This window comes from Crocuta crocuta, unplaced genomic scaffold (assembly GCF_008692635.1).
Source record: "Crocuta crocuta isolate KB4526 unplaced genomic scaffold, BGI_CrCroc_1.0 scaffold25, whole genome shotgun sequence".
Classification (NCBI taxonomy): domain Eukaryota; kingdom Metazoa; phylum Chordata; class Mammalia; order Carnivora; family Hyaenidae; genus Crocuta; species Crocuta crocuta.
The window spans coordinates 1,545,827-1,556,858 of record NW_027532015.1 but is presented as its reverse complement, the minus strand read 5'-3'; positions in this window follow the sequence as shown (position 1 = coordinate 1,556,858).

Genomic DNA, 11,032 nt, shown 5'->3' with positions numbered 1-11,032 from the left:
ACGTCTTTCCTCCCCACACACAGACCGGGGTGGTAGATGATGAAACTCAATCACAGCTGCGGGGAATGAGGCCCCCAGGTGGTACAGGCTGGGACTCAGAAGGTTCTGGCTCAGACTTTCTATGGAAATTCCTTTAAACCATATGAAAAGTATGAAACTGAGGTTGCATGTGCTCCTGGCCACTCAGCAAATGCTAGATTACCCAGAACAATAAGCAGGCCTGGCAGGCAGAGATGCAAAAGGATGTAAAGGATATAGTAAGGGGTGGTCTGGGGTCTATTTATTTGCATGAATGCAGCATTTATTTTCAAGAAGAAGTATATCTAGACTCATGGGCAAAACTCTATTTAGTTTAGTTGCTCTGATGCCCGCTCTGAAAAAGCTAAGTTATCCCGTCACAAAGAGTCCGAGACCACATTTTTCATGAAAAAAAGCCCATGGGAGTAGGACTGTCGGACTTAAACTTGAGACATTTGACAATCATCTAGAACATAACTTTATTGGTTTAATGTTCCTCTGTCTCTAGCATCACAAAGGAGCAAGGGAGTAAGAAAATTTTAGGTATTTGGAATGTTTCACCTTCAGTTTTCCTTTGGGAAAATGGTCAGTGTCTCTGATTGGACTGTTGCTTTGGCCCCCAGGCACTGACTGTGCTGATTCTTATGCAAGAAGAAAGATTGTCCCCATGAGGAGAAAGGGCATGTCTTTCTCATGGCACCCCAAGGGTTAACCAAGGGGTGGTTTGAGAGAGGTCATTTCCATTTCCAGTTTTCAAACCTCTGGAAAAAGACAAGCAGAGGACACCATTTCTAAATACCTCCTCCCGGACCCTAGGCTCTGCTCTGCCTTTCATGACCCTGCACTTCCACATGGAGAGATTTCCTTAGTTTAATACAGTTTCCTTTTTCAAAAATTCAAATACCTGCATGTCACATAAGAATGGAAATGAGTACAATCAGATGTGTTTCTATAAACTGAAATTAAGACCTTGAGCAACTTGGAGTTTGGATAGGATAGGGAGTTGGGAGGGTGAGGGAAGTGTTCCGTTTGAACTTGGGGCACCCATTGACATTTATGCCTGGGCCTGGGGCCATTGTGTTGAAGAAGGAATATCAGTGACTTGGGCCATTGAAAAGGAAGGCAAGGGAGTTGAGAACACACACGTAAGAAAGAACATGTTGGCTGGGTGGACATTTTTTACGCTAGAATTCTGGATCTCAGTGGGGTGACCTACATAGATTAGGGCTGGCTTGCAAAGACTTCAAAGAAGACAGAAGCTTACCAGCAGGTAAGGAAGAGGTAGACATGTAGTAAGGACAGAAAATTGAAGGGAAGGGCAGGGTAGAGTAAAGGGGAGAAATTACAATTTGTACAGTTAGCCACTTATTAGCATTTGGCAGAAAAGTTTGTGGAATTATTCCTTCTTTGTATTTGTAGCGCAAAAAGTTGTTGGCAAATGTCACTGAGTGATGATGTCTTTACTTGAGAACTGGCCAAAAGTTTGCCACTAAATTCTTCTAAGTCTTTGAGTGTTTATAATGTTAGTCCCAATAATCTTTCCAGTTCTTTTAAGAGGCTATGGTTTTTAGGAAGGCTAGCATGTTTTGATCATTAAGTGGTTTTCTTGATGAGTAATAGGAAGGGTCTTTCCTTTAAGTAGTTCAAGAAGTTGGGTCCTCTTGATGGTTGAAATTTATCAAATAAAGTAAAGCAATTGGGGCACCTGCATGGCTCAGTCAGTTAAGTTTCTGACTTTGGCTCAGGTCATGATCTCACAGTTTGTGAGTTTGAGCCCCGCATCCTGCTATGTGCCGACAGCTCAGAGCCTGGAGCCTGCTTCAGATTCTGTGTCTCCCTCTCTTCCCCTCCCCAACTCTCTCTCTCTCTCAAAAATAAATAAATGGTAAAAAAAATTTAAAGTAAAGCAATTAATTTTTTTTTTTTGGTTACAGGTATAATTGTTTGCAAGTTTGTACAATTTAGCCGATCTAAGAAGGATTTAAAGGGTTTTTTTGTTTGCTTGTCTGGTTTTTTGTTTGTTTGTTTTTAACTAGAAAGTTTGATTCAAATGCTATGGTCATACAAGTCAGACCTAAATGGACTCTATTCTGTGGAGTAATGAATTGGGGTAGCATAACTCATTTCTTCATGTTTTCTCAGGCAGGTTATTTATCTGTCCACAAGTTGTGTCAATGTTTTTAACTTATGTTCTCAAATCCTTCTCCCTATTTCTTTACCAGTGATTTGAGAATGTGGAAGCTGTCTTGTATTTTCCAAACCATTGGGGACTTCTAAGACTCTAAGAATAGCTCACCGGCCACCAAGTTTATATCTTTAATTTGATTTATGCTAATCATGGCCCACACTAAGAGAAAAAAGAACACAGTAGCCACTCAGAGATGCTGGGGTAGGTTAGAAACCCTAAATTTGAAGGCCCAGTTTCCAGTCCACGTCCCCTAGCCATATAATCTTCTGCAGATTTCCTATGTCTTTCTGGGTCTCGGTTTTCTTATAAATACAATGAAGAGATAGGGCTCAATAACTCATTAAGGGACAATCAGTTCTAATAGCCTGTTATGTGTTAAGAAATCTGATTTGTTGAGGCGCCTGGGTGGCTCATGCAGTTAAGCATCTGACTTCAGCTCAGGTCATGATCTCACGGTTCATGGGTTCGAGCCCTGGGTCAGGCTCTGGGCTGACAGCTCTGAACCTGGAGCCTGCTTCAGATTCTGTGTCTCCCTCTCTGTCTCAGCCCCTCCCCTGCTTGTGCTCGCTCTCTCTCAAAAAAAAAAAAAATTAAAAGAAATCTGACTTGTTTGGAAAATATGAATCTGTATCCCAAGTTTCCCCTAAGCTCTGGTTCTAAACTCTAGCCATTATATTCATTCCTTTTGTGTTAGTTGAAAAAGTTAGTTAACAATGCAAATGTGATATCTGGGAGGGGTTTAAACATTCATTTTTTAAACAATATTTATTAGGGGCCAATTACACATGAGGCATTGTGCTAGGCAATGGACTTATGGCTTGGAAAAAGATAGCCTCTGTATGCCTTAGTTTTGAATTTATAGGTCAGTGGGAGGATATGGCGAAATACACAGGAAGCTCCAACAGCATAAGCACTATAACTGGGATGTTTAGGGAGCCATGGGGATGTATAAGAGGAGCACCCATTAGGAAATCAAGGAAGGCTTTCTCTTGGGGGCTGAGATGTCTCAAGGGAGACTTGGAGGATGGGTAGGAGTAAGTCTGATGAAAAGGTGGGAAGAAGAATCCAGGTAGAGTAAATCACATATGTTGCTATTTGGACTTACACAGAACCCAGAGGGTTAGAGGAACTTGAAAGGAATTCAATATGGCAGAAGCACCATATCTGTAGGAGAGTGGATGGGGATTCTAGAGAAATGAGAACAATTCAAGTTCTCTTACTGTTGAGGAAGATGACTCTACCTGTGGTGTGAAGAATGGGCAGTGAAAGGAAAAGCCTGGAGGCACAACTTGGGAGAGAAGAGAGTGGCCTGAGCATCATAAAGTGATGAGAACAGACAGTAGACTTAGAGCAGTCAGGGAGACAGAAACAAGAAAGATTTGTGATGGGTCCAATCTAGGGAGTGAGAAAGAGGAGCGGGACTGGAGCCTGGATTGTTTTGCTTACACGGTTACGTGAACTGCAGGGCCATTTGATGAGCTAGGAGACAGAAGGTAGAGTCGTCTGGGGGAAAACGATAAGTTAATTTTGGAAAAGTTGAGCTTCAAATGGCCAGTCTATAGTAGGTGCTCAATACATATGTATTGAATAAAAGAAAATGCAAATAAAAATGTCCAATAGGCTCTCCTACTGGTTGGCTCTCCTAGCCGGCAAAAGATCTGGGGTGGAGATTTCCATTTTTAAGTTTTCAATGTACAGATGAAACTTAAGACCCTAAGAGTGATTGAGATCATCCGGGGAAGAAGTACAGAGGAGACAGGAGGGCCTAGGAGCTGAACCTGGAGGAATATCAATTCCTGAGGGCAGACAGAGGCAGAGATGTTCTTAGAAGTGGCAGAGTAGGAGGGGTCATTAAATAGAAGTAAACGCTAACCCCATAGAGGTAAGTACTATGAGGGCTTTGTTTATATTTGGGTGACTGCTGGGGAGCAAGTTGTCTCTCCAAAATCCATATCTTGAAGCCCTAACCTCCAAGGTTAACTGTGTCTGGAAATAGGATCTTTAGGTGGTAATTAAGACTAAATGAGGTTATAAAGGTAGAGTCCTAATCCAATAGGACTATGGCCTTATAGGAAGAAGAGGGCCCTTTCTCTATGTGAGGACACAGGGAGACGGCAGCCTTCTGAAAGCCAGGCAGTGAGGCCTCACCAGAATCTGACCTTGCTGGCACTCTCATCTCAGACTTACAGCCCCCAGAACTGTAAGAAAATAAGTGTCTGTTTTTAAGGCACGTAGCCTATGGTATTTTGTAATGGCAGCCTGAGCTAACTAGGTAGTGTCCAACATTTAGGAATGGTCCTGATAAATAGTAAGTAGTCAACATTTTGTAAAATTGAGATATATTGACATAGCATTGTATTATCAGTATATTTTTTTTGAGTTAACTGAATGAGTGAGTCATTCCCTGGCATGCTCATAAATACATCACTTCCTTGAGACAGTGTGATTGTAAGTGAAGAAGTCAGGAGAAGGGAGGAACACTGGCCAGCCTAGACGTCCTGGGTGCTTAGAGGAGTGGGAAGCAGCCACTTGTCCACTGAGTGTGGTGACAAAATGGGAAGAAAGCCCCGAAAAGGCTCAAAATGCACAAATATCCTTTTTTCCCATTTGTTGGAAACTTGGTTGCAGCCTAGGGGTGTGTGTGTGTGTGTGTGTGTGTGTGTGCGCGCACGCACATGTGCACCTTTGTGTGCATGTCCTCAACATTAGTTGAGACTATTTAAATCAATGTGACTTTAGGTACAATCCAGATATTGCTCTGTACGGAGAATACCCCAAGCTGGCAATGAGATTCCTCAAGTACATAACAGATAAAGAGAGGAAAAGGGACACAGTGTAATAACTATTGGAATAATTGGAATTCTTTTATCACTCATGGCACTTACGGTGAAGGTACTTTCTAATGTGTCTTCTGACGTATGTGATATGTCAGTTATCTAAAAAATATTCTAGAATGTTTTAAAATTTTTTTTCAAGAAAATGTAAGGTGAAAGTTACTAAATTCTATTTAAGCTGGTGAATTAAATCTGAATCACTCACTGATTTATAATGAAGAGTAGCTATTCTGCCTGACAACCAAATATCCAAACTATGTCTATCAGCTTTTGAGTAGGAAGCCAGGAAATGGCGTCTGAAGTCCCAGAGTTTGTGAGATTAAGAATCTTGGGTTGGATTCTGGGCTTGTAAGTCATTTATTTTTATTTATTTATTTTTACAAAAAGGTTTTTGGAGTGGCACAGGGAGAAAAGGCTGTTTAAGAACATATTAAAGAATACTGATTCCAGGGGTGCTTGGGTGAGGTGTCTCAGTCGTTTAAGCATCTGACTTCGTCTCAGGTCATGATCTCACAGTTCATGAGTTTGAGCCCTGCTTTGGCTCTGTGCTGACGGCTCAGAGCCTGGAGCCTGCTTCAGATTCTGTGTCTCCCTCTCTCTGTGCCCCTCTCCCGCTCACACTCTATCTTTCTCTCTCTAAAAAAGAAATAAACATTAAAAAAAATAAAAAAAAAAGAATACTGATTCCACTTGTCTTCTTAGTAACTTGAATCTTTTCAGGCTTATGTTATGTTTGATCATGTAAAGTCTGTTATACTTAAAAAGGTCCATGCATATAGTGTTAGCAAAATTCTGTGGTCTTGAAGGAGCTGAGCCCAGGAAAAGGCTTCTGACTGAGAGAAACCTACCTCTGTGCGTGGTCGCCTTGGCAAAACTGCATGATCACCACCAGACTGGCCGTGTCATTGGTTGGAAATAGGGTATATGTTCTCCAATTTGTAAGAGGTCATGGGCCATATTCTGGGCCAGGAGGCAACATAAATCTGGTGATAGATATTAGAACAGTGATTGCCTGCAGGAGTTAGGAGTTGACTAGGGCAGGGCATGAAGGGAACTTTCTGGTGTGATAGAAACACTCCAGAACCTCACTAGATAGTTATTACAAGGACATATCTATTTCTCTAACCTGAACACAGATGAAATGTGCATCTCGCCGCATATAAATTTTTCCTTATAAAACACAAATCAGAGGTCAGTTGAAAAAAGTCTAGGAGCTAATTAAAAACCCTTAAAACAAGTAGGCTGAATTCTGCTTAAGAGCAAAACTAAAACAGAAATTCTTTGTTTTCCTTTAGAGGAAAATGGGTGGTGTCAAATAAGTGCACGAAGACAAGCTCCCAAACAGAGCATTTCAATCAAAATAACAGTCAGTTTAGACATAGCTAGACTCTTGTATCTCAGAGTGAAGCAACCATTTTATTATGTGTTTATTTTTGAGAGAGAGAGACAGAATGCTAGCAGGGGAGGGGGAGAGCGAGGGAGACACAGAATCTGAAGCAGGCTCCTGGCTCTGAGCTGTCAGCACAGAACCCGACATGGGGTTCTAACTCACAAACCGTGAGATCATGACCTGAGCTGAAGTTGAATGTTTCACCGATTGAGCCACCCAGGCGCCCCTGGAGGTACCATTTCTAGGACTATAAGCTGTTTTGGAAATCTTCCTGCATGTATTTTCTTTCATGTTTCTGTTGTAGGAATAATGTTTTTGTAAATGTAAACTGCTTTGAATGGAGCTAGAGAAGAAGCTGTGTTGGGTCATAGTGTTATCTGGTTATGAAGTAAAATTCAGAGCTCTCGTGAGTCATGCTGCTAAGAATTGCAGGCTTTGTCTTCAAGACTATGGATTTGAATTTTGACTCTATAGCCTTGGTTGGTGTGAGGATACAAAGATAATCTTTTAGCAACAACACTTTTGAAAATGGTAGAATGTTAGTTACATGGAAAGCTAGCCTTTAGAGATGGTTATCAGATAAATATGATATTATTTTTTTTAAGTATCTGGATTAATAAATTAGCCAGTATTTGATGACCTGAAATGACCAGGCACAGTGCTAGGCACTCAGTGAATTCCCAAATAACTCTCTGCAGACCATTCTCAAAGAGCTTCTGAGCAGGACAGGGGGGTTAAAAATACATATAAATAATTTATTTCAAGGAAGGATATAATAAGTGCATGAGAATACCATTGGCGTTCAATGGAGAAAAAATTCCTTTTAAAAAAGGAGTAAAGGAAGACATTATGGATGTGGTGGCATTTGGGGACCTTAAAGAAGAGCGTGTTTTCCCCTGACAAGCCAGCAATCGGGGGTCGTGGGCAGAGAGAATGTCATCGGGAAGGCTGTAAGTGCCCGGAGCATAAGGGTTTTGTTGGGCTGTAGCACAGGCTACATGTCAGAGGAGATACACTAGGCAGAAGAAAGCCCTGAACTCCTGGAGAAGCTAGGATCTGGGTAAAGGTACAGGCGGGTCATGAGAAGATGGATCCCAAAGCAGTAAGAACCGAGGAAGTAAAAGGCAGCAGGATCTAAGGAGGCGGAAGGAAGAGGCAGGCAGGTGGCTAGGAGGCTCTTAACAACAGGTCAGGGAATGCAGCTGAAGGAGAATGAAGGGAGCGGGGGAAAAGGGAGAGGCAGCAGATCTAGAATGTTCGGCAACGTGGAAGACAAGAGAGGGAGGGACAGCTGTCACAGGAAACTGAGAGACCGTCGTTCAACGACAGGAGGGACAGTGATGTTGTTCATAGGCCAGAGTGGAGAGGAACGTCATGTTTGTGGGAGAGAGGACGATGACTCATATTTTGAGCCAGCCAGCGATGCCCAGGAGACGCTGGAAAAGTGGGTCTGGATGGACACTCGGTGGTGGAGCTAGAGAAAGAGACGTGACCCTTCGTCCCCTGCGAGTACCTGTAAGTCACGGCAGCGGGTGAGCGTGTCCGGCGTGACGGTGTGGAGAGGGAAGAGGAGAGAGCTGGGAGCTGGCCGGGCCGTGAGGTTGTTTGCCAGAAACACTGAAAGAAAATTGGCAAGGTGCGGGACCTCCCCCAGCCCTGTCCCCAAGCCTGGGAGATGGACCAGGGAGAGGAGACAGAATGCTGTAGAGAAAGCATTCAAGAAGACTGCCTTTAGAGGACGAACCCTGATTGTTGGTCTCAGAATAATCAAAGCCTATGATTATTTGCAGATTCCCCATCCTTTCTCCTTCTCTCTCTTTTTTCTTCCTTCTTTCTTTCCTCTCCGTTCTCCTCTCCTTCCTTCCCTTCTGCTTCCTTCCTTGCACGTTCTTGTTTTATTTTGGACTGGCCTACTGCACGGGTGGCCACTGTTGACCTAAGGAGGAGTTAGGATTCACCACGGTCGCCTACAAAGGGGTAACTGGCTTTTCAGTATTTGTCTTTATAGCTGATTGTAGTTGGGAGAGCATCTCTGCTCCAGTGCTGCAACCCTCCGGGTCTGTTAAAGCATGAAATATATATTTGCGATATGACAGCATTAACATTGTTGTAACTCTTTTTTTATATGACTTTTTACGTCTTTGTACTGCTCTCAAGAGCCACTCATAATATCTTGGTAACTGCATAAGGTCCCAGGGCCAGAGACCGGCCACTCCTGGCATTGTGATTAGAGTCATTTAATACCCAAGGCCATGACTAATGTCTGGCAACAAAAGCTCCGCTAGGTGTCACGTGTCCTGGGACCTTGCACGAGCGCAGAAAGGGAGCACCTTATTATTGTGTGTTATTACCATGGTTAAGAGAAAAGTTGAGGACCAGGTCGATCCATCCAGGGCACTGTTGAGAAATGAGAGACCCTCCTCTTCCCCCCCACCCCCAACACCATGATCAATATCAGGACAACCAGGAAGCCTGAAATCAGTTGAAAGTAGAGATACCCACCTTTGTCTTATCTTCAGACCCAGGCTTTTAATAATATATATATTTTTGTATGTTTACAGAAAGCAGTCAACTGAGCTATTCGTGGAAAGGTCTGTGGGTTTGGTTAACGAGGTGGAGGAGTATTACATTTCAGCTGGAAACACATCCCTAGAATGCCAAAACATTTCTTCCAAAGTCTGGTTTCCTGGTGCAATCGGAGGCATAGCAATAGTGTGTCTGTTCAGAGACTGGGGGGGGGTGGGTGGGGGGGGCCGGGGCCAGCAAGGCATTTGATCCAAGTGTATTCCAGAAGGCTTTTATTGTTAAATTACATTCTTCAGGAAAAACCGCCCATGTCACATTTTGTAAACTTGATATCCATACACTTTTGACGGGCATTCTATTTTAGCCATAAGCCTATGATTTACAGCAAGCCTGTTTTCCCTCTTGCTTAGGGTGGCAGCAGAAAGCACGGGGTGCTTTCCAGGCTCCAAGGGTGAGGAGCGAAGGGAGGGCGTTTGCTTCTCCCCAACGACACTGACTCTGGCGGTGCCACTCTGCTCTCGGTGAGCAGACAGCGAGCTTCTCCTCACTCCCCACTGCCATCCACCCAGCTGGGTGCAGCTCAGCTGCCTGCGTGCCTGCCGGGAGGGGCTGCAAGTGCCCTGCCTACTGGCTGCTTCCCGGCTCCTGCCGTTCCACACACAAACACATCCACACACGCTCTGCCTCGCTCACGCACGAAGCTACACGCACATGCGAGCACATTCCTCCCTTCATTCTCTGTGTCAGCCCCCGACTTCTACAAGCCCATGGAACATTTCTGGAAAGGCGCTCTTGATCCAGCAGGGTAGGGTTGTTTTGATTTCTCTCTTTGTAGCTTTAGCATTTTGAGAAAGCAACTTACCTTTCTGGCCAGTGTCTGTATCCTAGCAAGAGAGATGAGGATTCACTGCTTTCAGTGGGTTTCTGCGTGTATCTCCTTTTCCTTCCAGGACTTGTAGGATTCTTTGTGGCATTTAGGTATAATTGGGTGGGCGCTGATTTTTAAGAGCCCCGTGAAGTGCTTTTGCATGTGTTTAAGAAAAGACATTTGAAAATTGGAAGTGTGATTTGTGGAAACGAAATCATCTGTAAAAAAAATTGCTTTGGAAAGTAATGGTTGCTGGCCATAAAGAGAAATATCTGTGATTCACCTAATGTGATTTTAACCCTTTCTTTGCCTATAATCTATGGCTATTGATGCACAGCTCAATTTTGTCTTCATGTGAATCCAACTACAATTGCATATTGTCCAAAAATGGTCTGTCTGTTCTTGTAAGAACTAGGGAAAATGTGTACTTATTAGTATTAAAGAAAAAACCCTACTCTTAGTAACAGCAACCTTGGCATTTATCTGTGCCGTGAACATTCTGTTAGGTACTCTGTCCGGTGTTTGGGATAGCAGTTAAAGCAAAGCATTGATGGTCATGTCAGAGAGTTGTATCAGTCTATTAGGATGGGGCAAAGGAAGTTTATTACAAAGTATAAACTACCCCAGACTGTGGGTGCACAGTATATTTACCATACCTTTTGTGTGTGTGTGTGTGTGTGTCTGTACACAGATACATATTGTTTGTGTGTATGCTTAGATTCTAATTCAGTTAAAAACTTTTTTTTCTATTTCTTTTTCATCGGAATATTTGATTCTGCATATCATAGCCAACGTGAACCGAGAAGGTCCAATTGCAGGAATAAAGAACAGAAATGTAGTACTGCAGGTCCAAATTCGTTGGTTAGACCAACAGTGTAACATAGTAGCCAGAGAGTTGGTTGATGAATTGAGGTCACATTTTGTATGAAAAGGTCACATTTCATATTCGACTTCCTGAAGTTTTGGTTGCATAACCTGTGGGAGACGCGAACACCCATGTGCGCCTAACCAAAGGTTTTTGTGAATCATCGTTCACATGAGAATTCATAAAGGGAGCAAGATCCAACACAAACATAAGCCGGGCTGGGAGCACCTCACAAGGTCGTGGTCAGAAGACCACTCTGGGACAGTTGTGCAGATGAGGAAACTGAGGTCAGGCACTGTGCTTTTGATGGCAAAGTGCAGCTCTTGCTGAAGGTACACCTTTC